The 20,979-nt window shown below is 48.5% G+C and overlaps 1 protein-coding gene across 3 annotated transcripts in view; it reads right to left on the bottom strand.

Annotated features, from left to right (window-relative positions):
* The window catches only part of LOC144828504 (CMP-N-acetylneuraminate-beta-galactosamide-alpha-2,3-sialyltransferase 1-like), a 381,510-nt gene that overhangs the window by 208,213 nt on the left and 152,318 nt on the right, over positions 1–20,979 (bottom strand). The gene's annotated exons all lie outside the window — the stretch shown is intronic.

Raw genomic sequence — 20,979 nt, 5'->3', positions numbered from 1 at the left:
CTCTATGAGACCCAGGTGGGAGTGGAGGAGAGAAACCACTGGTACCTTTGAGAGGCAGAAGTGCAGCATACTGCTCCATAGGGAAGAAACTACATCGCATCACTCCACTGAGTGGAGCCATTTCTACCTTGTGCACAACACTTCTGACAGGAAATAGTATATCAGGGGAAGGCCACAGTCATGAGATTGATAATATTGACCTCCAATAACATCACATCCAGTACATCGCCTACCACTGCATAGCTATGGTAAGTATATCATCATAGTTTTTACCTCCATATCGCCTTAAAATATAATTGTCATGTGAAATAATTCAGGGGATATGGTGGGGGTTACTGGGGGGGGGGGTTACAGAGCGCTTCCCTTCCTGTTATCTCCATGTTACTGGGGGGGGGGGGTTACAGAGCGCTTCCCTTCCTGTTATCTCCATGCATGGTAGTAGACTGTTTACTTCTCCCTTTCTTTGCTTGCAGTTCTTTTACCTACCTGGCGGTAACAATTCTGATCGGTCAGGGTGTCCACAGCTCTCCGCCGCACAGCACCTAGTGTAGAATTTATTTAATGCCAGCAGCATGGTTACAAGCAATAACCACAGAAAGAGCCCTGGAACACATATATTTTAGTGGTTGTTTTGAAAAACAAATGTGTATTGAACATGGACAGTTGCCATTTTTCACTGAACCAATATTTTACCAATTACTCATTTGATGATCCTGGGGAGTGGAATTAAGGCTTTGAAGGCAAGATGCTTTCTTCTCATTGAATTTAGGCCTGGGCATGAAATTCCTCTCCGCTCGCTGAGTTTGCAGAGTTTTTCCTACTCTGTGTTCCGCGTACTGTGTGGAGTTCTGAAAAACTCTGCTCCGCTTTTTACCTCACTCGCCAGCATTAAGTTGGCAAGTGCGAGAGAGGAAAACCTTACTGCTGACCAACTCCTGAATCCCAATGAGATTTCTCAACGCGGGCAGTCGCGGATGGCCACTACCGCTTGCATTGAGAAACCTTCCATTTGAGTTGAGGAAGCTGCCGCTCGATTAGAACATATGCTTTAACAGCAGAAAGAAACAGCACCCTCTTCCTCTGTGCATGGAGCCATCAGCGCTGATTTTCCAGCCTGGGACAAACAGCCTGTGCTGAAAATCAGTGCGAATGGCACGACATAATGCATATTGCAATGCACGCATGATGAAACTGGGATCCGCTGACATGTTCAATAGCTAACCAACAACACATACTCCAAAATACAGAATTCAGCAGTCTTGCCACTCAACAAAACCCTTCAGCAATCAAGCTGAATTGAGAGGACCTAGCCATGACTAAAGAGTTCCCCTATCTAGTCAGTATTATCGGACATGATGGAGTGGCAGGCAGTGACATAAAGAGCAGACTGAACAAGGCCAGGAATGCCTTCAGGATACTAAAGAATGTGTGCAGGTAATCTCAGTACAGCACCAACACCAATCTGAGGCCTTACTAGAGAAACATTGTGTCCACACTCTTGTATGGATCAAAATTCTGGTAGATGACAAAAAGCAACATCAATAAACTGTCACGCCAGTAACCATGGAAGCATTTTGTGGCTGTTCATTATCTCCAACCAGCAACTGCTCACCAGATCCAAGGAAGAATGCATGGACACCAGGAGGTGGATAGGACACACCATCAGAAGAGAAGACAACAACTTCACAAGAACAGCTCTAAGTGGACCCCAGAAGTCAAGCGAATGCCAAAGAACACCTGATGCAAACTGTGGAACAGAAATGAAAGCCCTGAAACACAGAAGGGGTATTGTACAAAAACTTTCCCAAAACAAATGGAAGTGGAGGCCCTTCATTGCTTCCAGGCAGCACAAAGGAGAGTAAACCTATACATCAGCAATAGGATGTATCAAAACAGATGTGTAAAACTAGAATTTCAATAAGTGCAGAAGATATTCAAAGAAGGCAACTGCTCTGAAGTAAGCCGTCTATCACTGTGCTGCTTAAAATCACAATCAAACTCAGGAAAGAACTTCAGAGCAGCTCCTGCCAGAAAACGCATGCTGGCAGACTTGAGCAAAACTGGGAAGGAGAGGAAACATTCAGGGATTTAAGTGGGAAAAAAAACTGGAGATGCTCTAAAAGGGGAGTGGCAAATGTCTTAAAGGGGTGTTGCCTATCCGAATAGGGGCGTGGTCTAAATGAAGATAACTAGCATTGTGTGCTTTAGAAAATCATGAAGTCGCATCCAGCAAAGGATAATAAAATAGGCAAAAAAGTATATTTATTAAGTATAGGCCATAAATTACCAAACACTTTAAAAAAACATGCAAAAATTATTTACATTACTTAGAAATCTATTGCAGGATTTCACAAAACCGTTGAAGATATTCACTGTGTCTATTTTGATGGGGTTTCTCACAACAATTTTCTTCAGCAGACCTTCTACCTTTTGCCAGCCAACTCTTTACATACAGCTTTGCGTCAAATGTTTCAAATGGAGAACTATTGAGTTTTACCCATAAGCATGAAGAATTGGTCTCTATAAGAAGAGAGGCCCTTGTTGGACTAGCAATTAAGTTCATTGCGCTGAAACCTCTCTCGCAATCCGCATTACTTGCTGGCAGGGTTTCCATGCAAACTACTAACTTTTTTAATGCTTCAGGGGTTTTCTTTCCCCCGAAATCTTTGAAAAGTCAAAAAGCTTGGATAGTATCTCTTGCTGGCACCTGAAACTCTGAACACAGTTTCTGGATATCTGTTTCACCATAAAGAATGCATTCATCACCAGAAGGCAACTTGCCTACATCTAGCACACTGAAGCTGGCTATAAGTTCTTTCTCAGAATCCGGGGCACATAGTATATTGATATTTACAGACAGACTTTGGTAAAACTGAATTGGATTAAGGGCAACAGAGTTACTTCTCCCATGGAAAAGATGAACATTCTTGAATTTGCCCTTGTCAATTGAGAACCAGGGAATGGGAGCAGAAGAGCAATGGCGAACTGGAGCCCACCTCCTTTGCGCAGCTCTGTTTCAAGAGACAGCATCCCCTGTCTTGGTGTTACAAGGGGAGGAAAGCTGACTGGCTGTAGGATTGAGGGCATGTGCTGTACAGATAATACTGGGCATATAACAAGGAATAGATTCCTCATGAAACAAGCCGTTCTGGCTTCAGCAGTGAGTGATACAACAGTGACCCGGGGGCGTGCCAGGAGTCTGACTGAAGGACCCGGCGCACTGCTGCAAACACACTTGTATAACCCACCAAACAAAGTAGGCAAGAAGCAGCACTACAAAGGGGAATGGCAGGAGAGGTGCTAATGGTGACCCAAGAAATAGAGAGGGCGACAATGAGCAACTGCAAGGGCTTCCAACCAGATGTGAACTGAATTATAAACTGGAAAGTGAGGGCAGCTATTGGGCTAATGTCCAGAAGAAGTCTTGAATATGGATCTCCCCCAGTGGTGTAACAAAGGCCCCCCACAGCCCCAATGATGCGGGGCTCCCCAAGCTCCTGAGTGTGGTCAGAGGGGGCCCCCTCAAGGTACTTTGCAGGGGGGGCCCCTTACGTTTTGTTATGTCACTGACACGTAAGTAGCAACAGGGCGACCTGTAAAGAGAAGGCAGGCCCGCCGGTAATGTGTGTGATCATAATCTCCCCCCATGTGCAAACTCCAGTTACCGGTTACCTTAGGGTGTGAAGTTCCGCGCTGATCTCCCGTGAAGCCGCTTTCGCCGGTGGGATGCGCCTCGGCCTCAGGTTCAGGCAGCTCCTTTCCTCGATGATGAGCGCAAGGGAACCCCGGTTGCTAGGGGACGCCTCGCGCTTTTCCAGACGCAACGTAGCTCCGCCTGACCAACCTCTGCGTTGCTGGGGGAAATCCTCATTGCTGTGACCAATCTGAGCACGGATCGGAAATGACGATCCCGGGCCGGTGGTTGTGAATACTGGCAGGGTGTCAAGGCTCCTTCTCAGAGCGGTGAACCCGGCCTCGGGCACACAGCACAGCTCGAGGGGCGGCGGTGTAGTCAATGAGCACACAGCATTTGGGGGCAAAGCAGGCGCTCCAAAGTTCCTCAGCGGTCCGTTGATCCGCACACACAGAGCGTGAAGGACTCGATCCAGGGGCAGATCACATTTGAGGCAGAGCAGGCCTCACGACCTTATGCCCCAGCTGTGTGCCGATGAGCACACAGAGACAGATTTCACAGGGGGGCAGCTTCACGAAGGCACAGTGCAGAGACCCACACAGCAGCTGGAAGGGTGGGTGCTGGAGAACTTTTGTATCCCTGAGTTCCCAGCTCTTCTTAGGCCCTTGTAGACAGGCAGGCTTCAGAGGGGAAAAGCACACAGCACAGCTCCTCTTCAAGTTAGGGGGACACAGCACACAGCAGACAGTCCCTTCCTCAGCAATCACAGCAACTGTGGGTCAGCTCCCAGACACTCAGCACGGATTCCTTCTTGATCACAAAGTTTCCTAATCTATTTTTACTGGGGCTCCAGTCCTACTTTTATACCCCAAAAGTCTTTGTTCTTCTTGTGTGAGGGGTCCTGAACCCAATCTAAACCAGTTCTGGGTGCACTCTGCCAGTCCACCTCTTCTTCCTTTGTGAGTGTGGGCCAGGGCCATCAGACGCACCGCAGAAGGGGGAGCCAGCATTGTGGCAGGCAGGCACAGCCTTATTGAGACCCAGGTGCTACTTCTCCCACCACTCTACATGCAGATGGGTCTATTCAGCCTTGTGCTGACTCAGCCAGCCTCCTGGAGCCGCCCCCAGCCCCTGTCACTCAGAAACCAGACAGTCAATACACAACCAGGCAGAGGCACACAGAAAGGTTGAACAGGAAAATAGCCCCTTTCTAAAAGTGCTATTTCCAAACTTAGAATTTAAAAACAATCTTCACTAAAGGATGTGTTATTAAATTCTGAGTTCAGGGATACTAGATTCCATATGTCTATCTTGCCGTTATGGGAAGATATGCAGGGAAACATGTCACACAATATTCCCCATGTTATCCTAAGGGTAAGATAGCCTTTCAATAGTGAAAAACGAAATGGGCAGTATTTCACTATCAAGACATGCTACCCACACTAGTAACACCAAACAAAAACCGGGGCGTTTGCTCACCCTACCTTCGACCTTTGAGGCCCGAAAATAGAGCGACCTAGAGCCCCCTTTAGAGGCCTCCAAAAAAACTGGGGGGCTCAGCCCCCCATATCCCCCCCACTTAAAGCCCTGGAAACATTACACATTGTTTGGTTGCACACGCCTGACACCTGAGCCTTTGTAGTGGCCGTGTATATATAGACAAGTGAAACTCCCAGGCTCTAATCAAAACATGCCAAGACGTGGCGTTCACAGGGAATCATTTCATCTACCGGCTGTGCTTGATGTCCAGCCGCTATTATATTTTTGCAACTGAACCGAGGCAACCAGACGGGCGCCTGAATTACAGCCTTCCTGCACAAGACATGTCCTGCCAGAGTGTCTAAAACTGTGGCAGCCTACACTTGCACTTACCTCGGGCCTTGGACCCAAAGAGCATCACTTATGGTGGGTGTCTGTGGGAGGCGCCCAGCTCAGGCTGGGAGGTCTGAGCTCACTGTACAGCACCGCGCTGAGCCCAAGTTTGTAACAGGACAGTGCGCTTTGTCGGATTCTTCCAGGGCCCCTGGGCCTGCCTTGTAATGACAGTGTCAGTGTGAGAAGTTGGCCTGGTACATGAAGTTTCCAATTCTGGAACCACCTTGTATCAGTCCAAATATCCCCTTATGGTGTCAGGTTGTAAGTCAACCTTATAGACAAGCTATCTTAAGGGTAGCATAGACTAAGCAGCCTTAAAGGCTTAACTCAAGAGGTCGTGTTAAGCGAGCTGTTTTACCAATCACGATCCTGTAATATCAAATGAAAGGACACCACACAAGTATATATTATAAAAATATATGTATTTATTACTCACAATAATCCCCAGTACTCTTTATGAATAAAGGGGCACAAGCGTTAAATCAAAAGCACCGTATAAAATGCAAAGTAGCACAATTATGGATGAGGGCGATGGGCCACTCAGACCATATACTAAACAAGTGGTATAAGAGATACCAATCGAACAGTGGTTAGGCCTAGGGCCTAGGGAATCGCTGGGAGCAGTCGGGACAAGCAATGCTGAAGTCGGGAAAAGCCCGCGGGATTCGGGTGCAGCGCTGAAAGCGCACGCATGCACCAATGTTAATCAATGGTGCGTAAAAGTTACACAAATAGAAGTTAAGGACACTTCCGCTGAACCTAGAGGGACAAAACTTAAGACACAGACCCTAGAGGTGTGTACCAGTGTGGGAACACCGGCGTTGCAATGTTACCTCACCCACAGGAAGCGGGTGCACAGGGTCGAAGTAGTGTCGGGTTTCGTCACGCTGATTCTTGGTGCTTGAAGCTGGAGAGGCTGCAGGCGCTGTGAAGGAGAAGTGTCCGGTGTGATCCAAGGGTGGATCGAAGTCGAAAAGTACCTGAAAGCAGAGGGGACAGAGTCTGGGTCACTCAGCAGTGACCAGGGTGGAACCAGGACGGAACCAGGCAATGTCGGGCGCAATCAGGTGGTTGTCGAGGAGCTTCTCTCCGCTGTCAAGTGGGCTCTGGGGCATCTACGAAGTCCAGGAGCAGGTCACGATCTGTCCCACGCAGGCTCTCACCGTCGGCGCTGTCGGCTTCAAGATTGGAGCAAACAACACTTGGCAAAAGCAATCCACGCGGAACCGGAAGATTGCTTCTCACTCGGCCCAGGAGGGTCAGAGCGGGGGCTCCTTTTCAGGGGAGCTGGTGCAAATCTGGAGCAACCAGAATCACAAGTCGTATTTCAAGTTTCGTCGGCACAGGGGCCACAAGCCGGCTGGCAAGGGACCGGCCAACGCGTTGAGCCAAAAGAAGCAGAAGGGCCCCACACAGCACTCATCGAGTGGGGAGGGCTGAACTTCGGTGCAAGAGTGGCTCAGGGTTGGGGCTTCTCAAACCCCGCTGTACAGCTTCGAGGGTCACTCGTGGTCTTTTCAAGATGGCGTGCCCCACGCTTCCGGTCTCCTCCACGGGTCTCAGCTCTGCAGGGACTGTGGATCGGGCTGTTAGAAGGCAGGCAAGCTTAATCTCGTCGATCTCTGTCGCTCGAGTTCCGGCGGGAACTGCAACAAAGCAGACGTCGAGGGCTGGATGGTGCCTGTTTGCACAGGGTGGTCACTCCTTGACCACAAGGGAGATTCTCCAGTCTTCTACGTTGAGTAGGATGTCGAAGGGTCCAGAGTTTCGTTTCTTATGTTTCATCAGGATAATCTGAAGTGCTTTGGCACTGCTCCCAGTCTTATACTAATTTAGGGGGCTGGATTACCTGCTAGGTCCCCTCCTATGGGTGGGACCCAGGAAGTGGGTGGATACACCCCCTTCCTTTGATCCAGGCCACCCTGGCACGAGGGCTGGAGTGCCCCAGAACCGGTTTGGCCGGATTATGCAAGGGGCAGCCTTGTGCTCCCCATGCAGTGTCTGGTTTCTTTCAAACCTCCCTGCTACAATCCACTCTCTCCTGTCTGGGGGGGGTGTAACACCTTCCTGCGACAGGAAACCCTTTGTCCAGGCCCCTTTGGCTGAGTTTCGGTCAGCTTCAGGGGTCAGACTCGTGTCTGTGGCAGAGGCATCCATTTTGTGGATCCAAGGTCCTTTTAGAAATTAACCGCATTTAAGTAAAGTAACATGTCTTGCCCCTCTAGAGGGGTGGAATGCTATCCCCGTCGCCAGAACTGGCGAGGGGATAGTATTCCAAATCGTATGACACCTTACACGACATGTTTTGATAAAGCCAAACCAAAGTTGCTATATAACCGCGAGGATTATAATGCACTTAAGAGTATATGGTATGGCATTATCCTGAAACAGCTTAGGGATTTGTTCCCGACGGCTGCAGACAGGCTCAGCTCATGCTAGAGCTCCATCTCACATTAAACCACGCACTCTGCCTCCAGGATTGATAAGGCCTTCCATAGGAGTGGCTCACAGGTTTATTTGTGTACAGATATAGGTTTAGATATAGGTATACTATATCTAAGCAAGGGGTGATTACACCACCTTACCCCAGCTGAGTGATCAGCCAGTTGTGTCAATTTAAGAACCAGCCAGGGGTGGCAAAAGATATGCTGCAGCCCCTGGTAGGCCTTGGTGGCACCTATGCCCTGAGCACCTATAGTGCATGGTACAGGGGCTGACAAGGAGTCCATTTCCAATTGTGGTATGTACCTATAGCACATGTATTAATAATTTAGAGAGAGAACAGCAGGCTGGGGGTCTGATTAGCAGGCCCACAGCCTCAATAGTCGAAAACCAGTGAAGCAAAAAGCAAAAATTTGGGGTGACCATAGGAGAGCAGACCCTACTCTCCTACACAACCCTCCCCCCCCCCAAAACGCAGGGACATTAAACTAACCTTGACCAGATAAGTCTTCATGTTCTAAGTGGAAGTACCTGGAGAGACCATCTGCATTACCATGGTCAGTCCCTGGGCGGTGCTCCACTGTAAAGTCCATCCCCTGTAGGGAAATGGACCACCTGAGCAGTTTGGGATTTTCACCCTTCATCTGATTTAGCCACAAGAGGGGCTTATGGTCTGTCTGAACTAGGAAGTGAGTACCAAACAAGTATGGCCTCAGCTTCTTCAAGGCCCAAACCACAGCAAAGGCCTCCCTCTCAATGGCTGACCAACGTTTCTCCCTGGGGGTCAGCCTTCTGCTAATGAAAGCAATGGGCTGGTCTTGACCATCTTGATTAAGTTGTGAGAGCACAGCTCCCACCCCCAACTCAGAAGCATCTGTCTGTACAATGAACTGTTTGGAGTAGTCAGGACTCTTCTGGATAGGTGCAGAGCACATGGCCTTCTTCAGGTCATCAAATGCCTTTTGACAGCTAACTGTCCACTGAACCTTTTTTGGCATCTTCTTGGATGTCAAGTCATTTAATGGTGTCACAATGGACCCATAGCTTTTCACAAACTTTCTGTAATACCCAGTCAGGCCCAAGAAGGCTCTGACTTGTGTCTGGGTAGTTGGAGGAGCCCAGTCCTGTATGGTCTGGATCTTGCTCTCCAGTGGCTGAACCTGACCCCCACCTACTAGGTGGCCCAGGTATACAACCTTACTCTGCCCTATCTGGCACTTGGTAGCCTTGATAGTCAGGCCTGCTTTTTGCAGGGCCTCAAGAACCTTCTTCAGGTGGATCAGGTGATCCTCCCAGGTGGAGCTAAAGACAGCAATATCATCCAGATATGCTGCACAAAAGTCATCCAACCCAGCAAGGACTTGGTTCACCAACCTTTGGAAAGTGGCAGGCGCATTCTTCAAACCAAAGGGCATTACCACAAACTGATAATGTCCACTAGGGGTAGAGAATGCTGTTTTGGCTTTTGACTCTTCAGCTAGTCTGATTTGCCAATAGCCAGCTGTCAAATCAAATGTGCTCAGAAACTTGGCAGAAGCCAATTTGTCAATGAGCTCATCTGCTCTTGGAATGGGATGTGCATCTGTCCTAGTGACAGCATTGAGACCTCTGTAGTCCACACAAAATCTCAGTTCTCTCTTTCCATCTTGGGTATGAGGTTTTGGCACAAGGACTACTGTGCTGGCCCATGGGCTCTCTGATGGCTCAATTACTCCAAGCTCCAACATCTTTTGCACCTCAGCCTTTATACAATCCCTGACATGGTCAGGTTGCCTGTAGATTTTATTCTTGACAGGCAGACTGTCACCAGTGTCCACCCCATGGGTGCACCAGTTAGTTTGACTGGGTGTGAGTGAAAACAAATGTCTGTGGGCTTGCAAAACTTGTCTGCAGTCCATCTGCTGCTGGTCAGTGAGGCTGCCTGCCAAGGCTACTCCATCAACTGAACCATCATCAGGGTTCTGAGAAAGCAGGTCTGGGAGAGGGTCACTCTCTTCCTCCTGTTCCCCATCTGTGGCCATGAGCAAGCTCATGTCCTCCCTGTCCACAAATGCTTTCAAACAATTTACATGGAGCACCCTGTGGGGGCTCCTAGGGGTTCCAAAGTCAACCAAGTAGGTGACCTTTCTTTTTTTCTCAATGATAGGGTAGGGTCCAGTCCATTTGTGCTGGAGTGCTGCTGAGGCCACTGGCTCCAACACCCACACTTTCTGCCCTGGCTGGAACTCAACCAGAACAGCCTTTTGGTCATGCCAAGCTTTCTGTAATTCTTGGCTTGCCTCCAGGTTTTTGGATGCTCTTTTCATATACTCAGCCATCCGGGAGCGGAGACCAAGTACATAGTCCACTACATCTAGCTTAGGCTTTTTGAGAGGTAACTCCCATCCTTCCTTCACCAAACATAGTGGACCCCTCACAGGGTGGCCAAACAAAAGTTCAAAAGGGCTGTAGCCAACCCCCTTCTGTGGGACCTCTCTGTAAGCAAAGAGCAAGCAGGGTAAAAGGATGTCCCATCTCCGCCTAAGCTTCTCTGGTAAACCTTTTATCATTCCCTTGAGGGTCTTGTTGAATCTCTCCACAAGCCCATTGCACTGTGGGTGATAGGGTGTGGTAAACTTGTAGTTTACTCCACATTCCTTCCACATTGCTTTTAAATAGCTAGACATGAAGTTAGTACCTCTGTCTGACAATACCTCCTTTGGAAAGCCCACTCTTGAGAAAACTGCAATGAGGGCTTTTGCCACCACAGGTGCTGTGGTGGTCCTCAGGGGAATAGCTTCTGGATACCTGGTGGCATGATCCACTACCACCAGTATAAATCTGTTCCCAGATGCTGTTTGAGGATCCATGGGACCCACAATATCTATTCCAACTCTTTCAAAGGGTACCCCCACCACAGGTAGTGGTATGAGGGGGGCCTTTGTTGTGCCACCTGACTTACCACTGGCTTGGCAAGTGACACAGGAGCGACAAAACTCCTTGACATTTTCTGACATATGAGGCCAGTGAAAGTGTGAAACAAGCCTGTCCCACGTCTTGTTCATGCCTAAGTGTCCTGCAAGGGGAATATCATGGGCCAAGTTAAGAAGGAAACCCCTAAACTTCAAAGGTATGACCAACCTCCTGGTTGTACCAGGCTTGGGATCTCTAGCCTCTGAATAAAGGAGTCCATCATCCCAATACACACTATGGGTACCTTGGGCATTCCCTGCAGCCTCATCAGCAGCTTGCTGTCTGAGGGGTTCAAGTGAAGGGCAATCTAATTGAGCCTGCCTCAGGTCTGCCCTTGAGGGTCCCCCTGTCCCCAGAAACTCAACCTGATCAGGCTCAAGTTCCTCAGAGACAGTCTCCTCTTGGACTGCAGAATCAGTTTCCTCTGAAATCTGATCCTCAACCTGGGGCAAGGGGGAAGACAAAGCCTTTACCCTTTTGCTCCTTCTCCTGGGTTGTGGTTGGTCTATTGTTCCAAGATCCACCACTGGTTCAGGAAGGCACTTCTTAGCCTGAGACCTTGTCACTGCAAGGACATGAGCTGAAATCCCTAGCATTTCTGCATGAGTCCTGTACTCCACTTCTGACCAAACTGAGCTTTCAAGATCATTGCCTAACAGACAGTCTACTGGAAGGTCTGCACTCACAACAACTTTCTTTAGGCCATCTACCCCTCCCCAGGAGAAGTCCACAACTGCCACACTATGGGAAGTAGTGGAGTTGCTTGCATTGGTCACTAGGTAACTTTCACCTAGCACAATCTGTCCAGGGTCCACAAAGTCAGGTGTCACCATTGTGACACTGGCACGTGTGTCCCTGTAGGCCTGAGCCAGTTTCTCATTTATCAAAGGCGTCTGCCTATATTTGCCCAAGTTACTGGGACTCACTGTAGTGGACAAAGCTAGGTCCACATCATATAGGAGAACTGCCTGGGTAGGGATTCTGACTAGGCCAGATCCTACCTCAGTACCCAGGGTTAACCCTACTACACCCTTTGGCTGTGTTCCACCACTGTTAACTGTACTAGGGGGTGCAGGTGCTTTAGGAGCTACAGTGGTGGGGACTGGATTTTTCTTGGTGCATTCACTGCCCCAGTGTGAAACTGATTTGCAGGTATTACACCAAGGTTTCTTTGGGCCATCATTCTTCTTTTTCTTGTTACCATTTTGGGAACCACCCTCCTTATTATTAGTTTGGGGGCCTGAAGACTTCTGGTCCTTTTCTTTATCTTTCTGATTCCCACCCTTCTGGTCTGTTTTCTTCTGGTCACCACCTTGGGTCTGGGGTTTCTGCTTAATCCTTGTTCTGACCCATTTGTCTGCCTTCTTTCCCAATTCTTGGGGAGAGGTCAGATCAGAGTCAATAAGGTATTGATGCAACAGCTGGTTTGTATAGTTATTAAGGATCTGTTCTCTCATTAGAAGATTGTACAATCCTGTATAGTCTGAAACTTTACTTCCCTGCAACCAACCCTCCAGAGCCTTAGTGGCACAATCAACGAAATCAGTCCAGTCCTGAGTCTGTGCTTTTTGGGTGTCTCTGAACAACAACCTGTATTGCTCAGTGGTTAGGCCAAACCCTTCATTAAGAGCACTCTTCAGGACAGAGTAGTTTTTGGCATCCTCAGGTCTAACTGTGAGGAGCCTATCCCTCCCTTTCTCTGAAAAGGAGTACCATAAAATTGCAGCCCACTGATCCTGAGGGACCTGCTGTACCATGCAGGCTCTCTCAAGTGCAGTCATCCATTTGTGGATATCATCCCCTTCCTTGTAGGGGGGCACAATTTTTGTCAGGTTTCTATTATCATAGCTCCTGTCTGTTTCTCTAGGAATATTGCTGCCACCAGTGGCATCTAAGCCACACAACGTTTGCTCTCTTGCCAAGGCAAGTCTAGCTTGAGCCAAGGCTACCTCCTCCCTCTCTATTTGAAGTTTGACAGCCCTCATTCTGGCCCTATGCTCTATCTTCTGAGAGGCAGTCATACCTCTCTGAGATTCTCTTGAGGCACTAGAAATATGAGAGTCCCCTGAGGGAGATCTCACTCTTCTGTTGCCTGGGAGAATGATATGATGGGATCTGGGGAGGTGCTAGCCCTCTCCATTTCCCAGTAGGTCTAAGTTGGCCTGGTTAAGCCAGGCAACTATGACCTGGCTACCCCTCTGATCCTGATTTTCTGGGTCCTCTACTTCTGAGTCCTCCTCCTCCTCCTCTTCCTCCTCTTCTTCTTCCTCTGGAGGGGTGTCAGTGACAGGGGGGTTCACTCCATCTCCTGATTCTAAGGGAACTGCACTTGCCTTAGCTAAGTCATCCTGTTCTAGAATGGCTATCAGAGCTGGAATGGTGGGACTTCTGCCCCTTTTTAGCCCTCTTGATATGCACACGGCACACAAGTCTTTGTGGCTAAGTTTGTCATAGCTGGAAGTTGCCTTGGTAAGGTCAACTGTCACAGGCAGAGAGCCTGAGGCTTCACCTGTGCCAGACATGACTGCTAGTGAGGTGTAAGTGGTGCACTTACCTACACTAAGTGTTTTCCTACTGTACCTTGCTAGTGAGTTGTAGTCAGGGTGTGCTAATCCCTTTAATCTACAACTACTAAGTTCAGTAGAACTTAATATGCTAAGCTTTTGATTTATATGTACCTAAGGTACTTGATGTGATCTTTCAATTTGATAAAAGATTGCAATGGTAAAACAAACAGCAAGCTCGAATCCGCACCGCTGCTCACCAATGTGAGAAGTTGGCCTGGTACATGAAGTTTCCAATTCTGGAACCACCTTGTATCAGTCCAAATATCCCCTTATGGTGTCAGGTTGTAAGTCAGCCTTATAGACAAGCTATCTTAAGGGTAGCATAGACTAAGCAGCCTTAAAGGCTTAACTCAAGAGGTCGTGTTAAGCGAGCTGTTTTACCAATCACAATCCTGTAATATCAAATGAAAGGACACCACACAAGTATATATTATAAAAATATATGTATTTATTACTCACAATAATCCCCAGTACTCTTTATGAATAAAGGGGCACAAGCGTTAAATAAAAAGCACCGAATAACATACAAAGTAGCACAATTATGGATGAGGGCGAGGGGCCACTCAGACCATATACTAAACAAGTGGTATAAGAGATACCAATCGAACAGTGGTTAGACCTAGGGCCTAGGGAATCGCGGGAGCAGTCGGGACAAGCAATGCTGAAGTCGGGAAAAGCCCGCGGGATTCGGGTGCAGCGCTGAAAGCGCACGCATGCACCAATGTTAATCAATGGTGCGTAAAAGTTACACAAATAGAAGTTAAGGACACTTCCGCTGAACCTAGAGGGACAAAACTTAAGACACAGACCCTAGAGGTGTGTACCAGTGTGGGAACACCGGCGTTGCAATGTTACCTCACCCACAGGAAGCGGGTGCACAGGGTCGAAGTAGTGTCGGGTTTCGTCACGCTGATTCTTGGTGCTTGAAGCTGAAGAGGCTGCAGGCGCTGTGAAGGAGAAGTGTCCGGTGTGATCCAAGGGTGGATCGAAGTCGAAAAGTACCTGAAAGCAAAGGGGACAGAGTCTGGGTCACTCAGCAGTGACCAGGGTGGAACCAGGACGGAACCAGGCAATGTCGGGCGCAATCAGGTGGTTGTCAAGGAGCTTCTCTCCGCTGTCACGTGGGCTCTGGGGCATCTACGAAGTCTAGGAGCAGGTCACGATCTGTCCCACGCAGGCTCTCGCCGTCGGCGCTGTCGGCTTCAAGATTGGAGCAAACAACACTTGGCAAAAGCAATCCACGCGGAACCGGAAGATTGCTTCTCACTCGGCCCAGGAGGGTCAGAGTGGGGGCTCCTTTTCAGGGGAGCTGGTGCAAATCTGGAGCAACCAGAATCACAAGTCGTATTTCAAGTTTCGTCGGCACAGGGGCCACAAGCCGGCTGGCAAGGGACCGGGCCAACGCGTTGAGCCAAAAGAAGCAGAAGGGCCCCACGCAGCACTCGTCGAGTGGGGAGGGCTGAACTTTGGTGCAAGAGTGGCTCAGGGTTGGGGCTTCTCAAACCCCGCTGTACAGCTTCGAGGGTCACTCGTGGGCTGCACGGTCAGCGACTCGTGGTCTTTTCAAGATGGCGTGCCCCACGCTTCCGGTCTCCTCCACGGGTCTCAGCTCTGCAGGGACTGTGGATCGGGCTGTTAGAAGGCAGGCAAGCTTAATCTCATTGATCTCTGTCGCTCGAGTTCCAGCGGGAACTGCAACAAAGCAGACGTCGAGGGCTGGATGGTGCCTGTTTGCACGGGGTGGTCACTCCTTGACCACAAGGGAGATTCTTCAGTCTTCTACGTTGAGTAGGATGTCGAAGGGTCCAGAGTTTCGTTTCTTATGTTTCATCAGGATAATCTGAAGTGCTTTGGCACTGCTCCCAGTCTTATACTAATTTAGGGGGCTGGATTACCTGCTAGGTCCCCTCCTATGGGTGGGACCCAGGAAGTGGGTGGATACACCCCCTTCCTTTGATCCAGGCCGCCCTAGCACGAGGGCTGGAGTGCCCCAGAACCGGTTTGGCCGGATTATGCAAGGGGCAGCCTTGTGCTCCCCATGCAGTGTCTGGTTTCTTTCAAACCTCCCTGCTACAATCCACTATCTCCTGTCTGGGGGGGGTGTAACACCTTCCTGCGACAGGAAACCCTTTGTCCAGGCCCCTTTGGCTGAGTTTCGGTCAGCTTCAGGGGGTCAGACTCGTGTCTGTGGCAGAGGCATCCATTTTGTGGATCCAAGGTCCTTTTAGAAATTAACCGCATTTAAGTAAAGTAACATGTCTTGCCCCTCTAGAGGGGTGGAATGCTATCCCCGTCGCCAGAACTGGCGAGGGGATAGTATTCCAAATCGTATGACACCTTACACGACATGTTTTGATAAAGCCAAACCAAAGTTGCTATATAACCGCGAGGATTATAATGCACTTAAGAGTATATGGTATGGCATTATCCTGAAACAGTTTAGGGATTTGTTCCCGACGGCTGCACACAGGCTCAGCTCATACTAGAGCTCCATCTCACATTAAACCACGCACTCTGCCTCCAGGATTGATAAAGCCTTCCATAGGAGTGGCTCACAGGTTTATATGTGTCCAGATATAGGTTTAGATATAGGTATACTATATCTAAGCAAGGGGTGATTACAGCACCTTACCCCAGCTGAGTGATCAGCCAGTTGTGTCAATTTAAGAACCAGCCAGGGGTGGCAAAAGATATGCTGCAGCCCCTGGTAGGCCTTGGTGGCACCTATGCCCTGAGCACCTATAGTGCATGGTACAGGGGCTGACAAGGAGTACATTTCCAATTGTGGTATGTACCTATAGCACATGTATTAATAATTTAGAGAAAGAACAGCAGGCCGGGGGTCTGATTAGCAGGCCCACAGCCTCAATAGTCGAAAACCAGTGAAGCAAAAAGCAAAAATTTGGGGTGACCATAGGATAGCAGACCCTACTCTCCTACAGTCAGGGTTCACCTTAGGTCTGGTAAACACATTTCACTTACTCATGTCTCCATGGTAAAGTAAGTCTGGATGTTTAGTTGATGCTCGCAGTACTGGCTGTGCTCTTGACTAATGACCACGGGGACTCTGGGCCCAAGACGGCGAGCCATGGAAATGGCGTCTGCATGGGACTCACACAGACAGGGAGAAGCTGAGGACTCATATTATATATAGGGCGCATAGTCAGCACTGTTTGCATTGCTGCCCCACACTGGCATCAAAAGTCTCTGAGGGCCTCGGGTAATTCTGCACCTGCTGGTGCTGTCACCCCCGACACATTGAAAGTATGATGTTGCCTGACTTATGTAAGATTATCCTCGAACAATTGAGCACCAGGAAACACGCTGGAAAGCCGCGCGCTCTATAAGTGGAAATACTAATAATAATACAACTCCGGGCATACCCATCCTTGGGACGGGGGATTCCACTCACAGAACCCCTCCAAAGTTCACACAACTCCCGTACGAGATGCAAAATGAAAGCAAACTATTCGGTCTGCAGTTCGCAGCCTCCCCTTTTGAGTGGGGTGTACGGATGATTTTGGGTTGCCCTCGTGGGCTGCTCACTGTATGGCTTCTATGATAAGCAAGCCAGGGATGCATTGGTACCTAGTTGGGCAGCTTGGATGGGACCATGTGGTCTTCGGAGCCCTTGTACCGTAACTCTGAGGTTCCTGATGAGCGTCGGTGCTCAAAGCCCAGAAGCCTACTCGTCTGCAAGCAAAGACACCGGAGACGAGGCTGCAGCCGGGCGAGGGCGCGCAGCACTGCGAGTCTGCGCAGCACAGTGAGGGCTCGCAGCTCAGTATGGGCGCGCAGCACAGTGAGGGCGCGCAGCACTGCAAAGCTGCGCAGCACAGTGAAGGTGCGCAGCCTGGTTAGCGTGCTGGTGGCACACAGCTATGTAGGCACACACTAGCACAGGTGCGTGTTGTAAATATTATCTTCCATTAACATGGCATCTTATGTAGCTCTTTCTTTATGTTGTTATAGTCAATCTCCTCTAAAATGTATTCTTAATTCCAATGTCTGACCTCAGCCAAGTTGCATTCCAGACTTTACAGTTGAAGTCTGGTCAGCTGGCGAGGTGGACGTTCAGTCTTCATTCTTCAATAAAGCTTCTATTTATCTCAACTGGAATCACATTGCAGCAATACCTATGTACCACAGTGCCCATATGCAGCACCAGGTCTCTGAAACAGCGCCTCATGGTGTTGGGTGGGCACAGGGACAATCCCCTTGCGCCAGCCACCAGTTTCAGGGCCATCACAAACGGGGGCAGAGGGGCCCGTGTCCCTCCTTTATACTCTGTTCAAAGAGTTACAAAAAACAAGTCTGTCATATTCGTTATTATTAATGATGAGGCATCTAGAAATACCAACACATGATGCGAGATGCAATACACAAAACTAAGGCGACGTTTACAAATATTTTGAATCAGGGCGTGTGTACCAGGTGTCAGCAAGTGGGCACTGGGTGTACCTTTTTTTCTTGGCTTTGCCAAAACAAATGACAAACCTGAGGGCATTCTCATGTAACACACTCAATGCCTAGTGCTCAAGTTAAAGTCTTAAGGGGCCCGAGTTGTCATTGCTTTCACCCACTTAATCACAACACGTTGGAATCCTGTGAGCACTCCTTGATAGCCCGCATCTCAGGGTCCTGATTTCCTCATTTTCCAAAAATTGGAGCATTTAGAAACCGACTGACGACCAGTATCAAACGGTATGAAAAAATAGACCATTCTGCTTAGCCTTAAAGTGCAGAGGCCGATTATCTCATTTCAAAGCACTGTAGATATTGTTACGGACTACAATGTAAACACCGAGTAAAATTATGTGGTAATACCACATTGGGAACTACCAAAACCACGAGACTTAATTGTGTCCAAAAGTGGTATTAAAACATGATTGTAAATTACGTTTTTCCCCCAATTCTAGAACTAAAAACTTGTAATATTGTGGACTCTTATCACGGGGATTTCGCCATGTTTTGCGTCCTAAAATACACGTGGTAAAAACCGCGGTAATTCTGCTGCACAAGTTCTAACAGCGATTGAAAGACAACATTTTAGCATATCCCGGACGGAGTTAACCGATGTTATTGAGGTCCATGCATTATCTGACCGAAAATCCGCAGCGCACATTTCTGAGTAAGAGAAACATAACCATGTGATGAACGAAGCGTTATAACTGCAAGGAAAAAACACACGATCCGTCTTTTGTTGAAGGACAGGGCGGATGTTTGCTCAGCAGAAAAGCAGGTGAATAATGTATTGCAGGGACAGTGGCGTCTGTAGTCCCTTCATCGTTCCAAGACTTTGGGGTTATAAATAGCCGTAGGCGGGTGTAAACATGGTGCCGCGTTTGAACTCACAGGGCTGCATTTGGAAATCAACCATCAGCGACTCTGCCTGATCAGAACTACTTTTCACTTGGGAATGGGCGTGGCTGAAATGCGTGACACTCGGAGTCACCCGGCTGTGATGGTAAATGTAGTAAGATTGGGACTGCGGCGAGCACCTTTCACAGATCTGTAAATTGCGCTCTGGTGGTGTTTACACAGGTGAGTTAGGAATCCGTGTTCCTGTAAATAGCGCCACAATAAACGTCATTGTGCACTAAGCACATTGGCACCCGCCCCCGTTATCACGGTCCCATGGGTCCAATCCATTTTGTAATGCGAGAGGCAGGTTTCACCTCAGGTAACCGCGACGCCTGACACAGACATCTGCCGTGCACGCAAGTGAATCTTGGATTTCAAAATATTTTATTGAAAATAAATTTTGCATATACAGACACGAAACAGTTTGTCTTATTTCTTGGCAGTTCCGACAAATGTGTACTGTTGTCTTAGTGGAGCCCGAGAGAGAAGAGAGAAGAAAAGAAGAGAGAGGAAGAGGGGGGGGGTGTGCTTACTGCCTCAGGTGGGCGTCAAGGCCTTCCCACATGTCTTCCCTGGCAGTATGGTTCACCGCCTGGTGTTTAGCGGTGATGTTGTCTGCCCCAGTAGGAATGTTACCCAGTTGAACCAGCGTTTGAAGGTGGCTTTGCTCGTGTTTTTCCAGATCCCCAGGATTGTTTTAACGGCTGCCTTGAGCAGAACATCGACTAGTTCGCGTTTTTCTTTGGATTCAAGCTGGGGTGCTAGGAAGGCCGTGGCTATACCCTCTAGGCCACGTTGTATCTGGCAGCCTGTGATCGTGTCTATGAGGTTGTAGACTTTGTTCAAGAATGTTTTGATTATGGTGCAGTCGTACAGCATGTGAGCCAGGTCTCCCCTTGCTTTATGGCAATTCCAGCAGGTGCCGTTTTCGCTCACCCCCACTGTTTCTAGCTTCGCTGGTGTCCAGTGTAGCCTGTGTAATATCCAGTATTTTGTTTGTGCTAGTTGTGGGGTTACTTTGTTTTTGGACGCCGATGTCTATAGTCTAGCCCTCTCATCTTCGTTTAGTGGTCTCTGTATTTTCTCTTCACAGAAAGCTATTGTCTTGTTGTTTAGAGAGGTGGTGCGTGGTGTGATTAGTTTGTAGATCTGCGCTGTTTGGTGGCCTGTCTTGTTTAAGTTCTGTGAGTACTGTATGATGGTGGGTTTGTGTTTCGAGAGGTTTGCTTTGGTGATGGCTGCTTTGATTCTTAGGAATTCATAGAATACCTTGTTTGGTAGTTTGTGCATCTGCTGCAGTGCTTTGTAAGTGAGTGAGTTGCTTCCTGCTTCTAGTTGTGCCGGCACCGTGATGCCTCTGCTGTACCACTCTTTGTAGTCTAGAGTTTCCCCTTTGTATGTTACTTTGGGGTTATGCCATATTGACTCCCATTTGGAACCTCTGATGCTGATTTCTAGTTCTCTGTCTAGTCTCAGTAACGCCGTTTTTTTTTTTCCGGAGTATCGCATTTTTAACTTCTGGGTGCCTGTTGGCCGTTAGTGCCATGATCGGGTCAGACCCCCCAGGAGGCCCGTTTCCAGGTCTAGCCAGACCGGCACGTACTGGAGAACCGGGTTATTTTGGACCCAGCGGTGCCAGGGGACACACCTGAAATCTCCGGATTCACCTGTCTCAGAGTTACAGAAACGCAGCAACTTCTTGGTGACGTCAAAGATCAAATTTATTGGCTGCAACCAGTAACAGAGGTCCACGAAGTACAGTGGCTGTATATTCGTAGGAGACTGCTCCAACTTACAAAGCAAGTCATCCCTTTTATACCAAATATTGTGCTTCAGGCAAACATTCCTTATTTACAGAAAACCAATCCCATGTGTCCACGACAAAAGCATTGCATGACGAACCCACATTTCATTGTCCAGCCCACCATCAATTACTCGGCAAGACCCAACACTCTTCATCAGATATGTGGTAAATAAATAAATAATACCCTATTTTTGACTAGACTTATAGCATAACAGATAGCTCAATAAATAAGAGTCAAGATTCGAGGTAGTAGGAGTTTCTGCAGGTTTATTACAGCATAAGGACAGGATCAGGACAACCTGCATAGGAACAGAATGACAGGGCCCAGCAGGGGAAAAGAG

Source organism: Lissotriton helveticus, chromosome 4_1, assembly GCF_964261635.1.
Source record: "Lissotriton helveticus chromosome 4_1, aLisHel1.1, whole genome shotgun sequence".
In the NCBI taxonomy this organism is placed as follows: Eukaryota; Metazoa; Chordata; class Amphibia; order Caudata; family Salamandridae; genus Lissotriton; species Lissotriton helveticus.
This window is presented reverse-complemented; position numbering and strand designations above follow the sequence as displayed.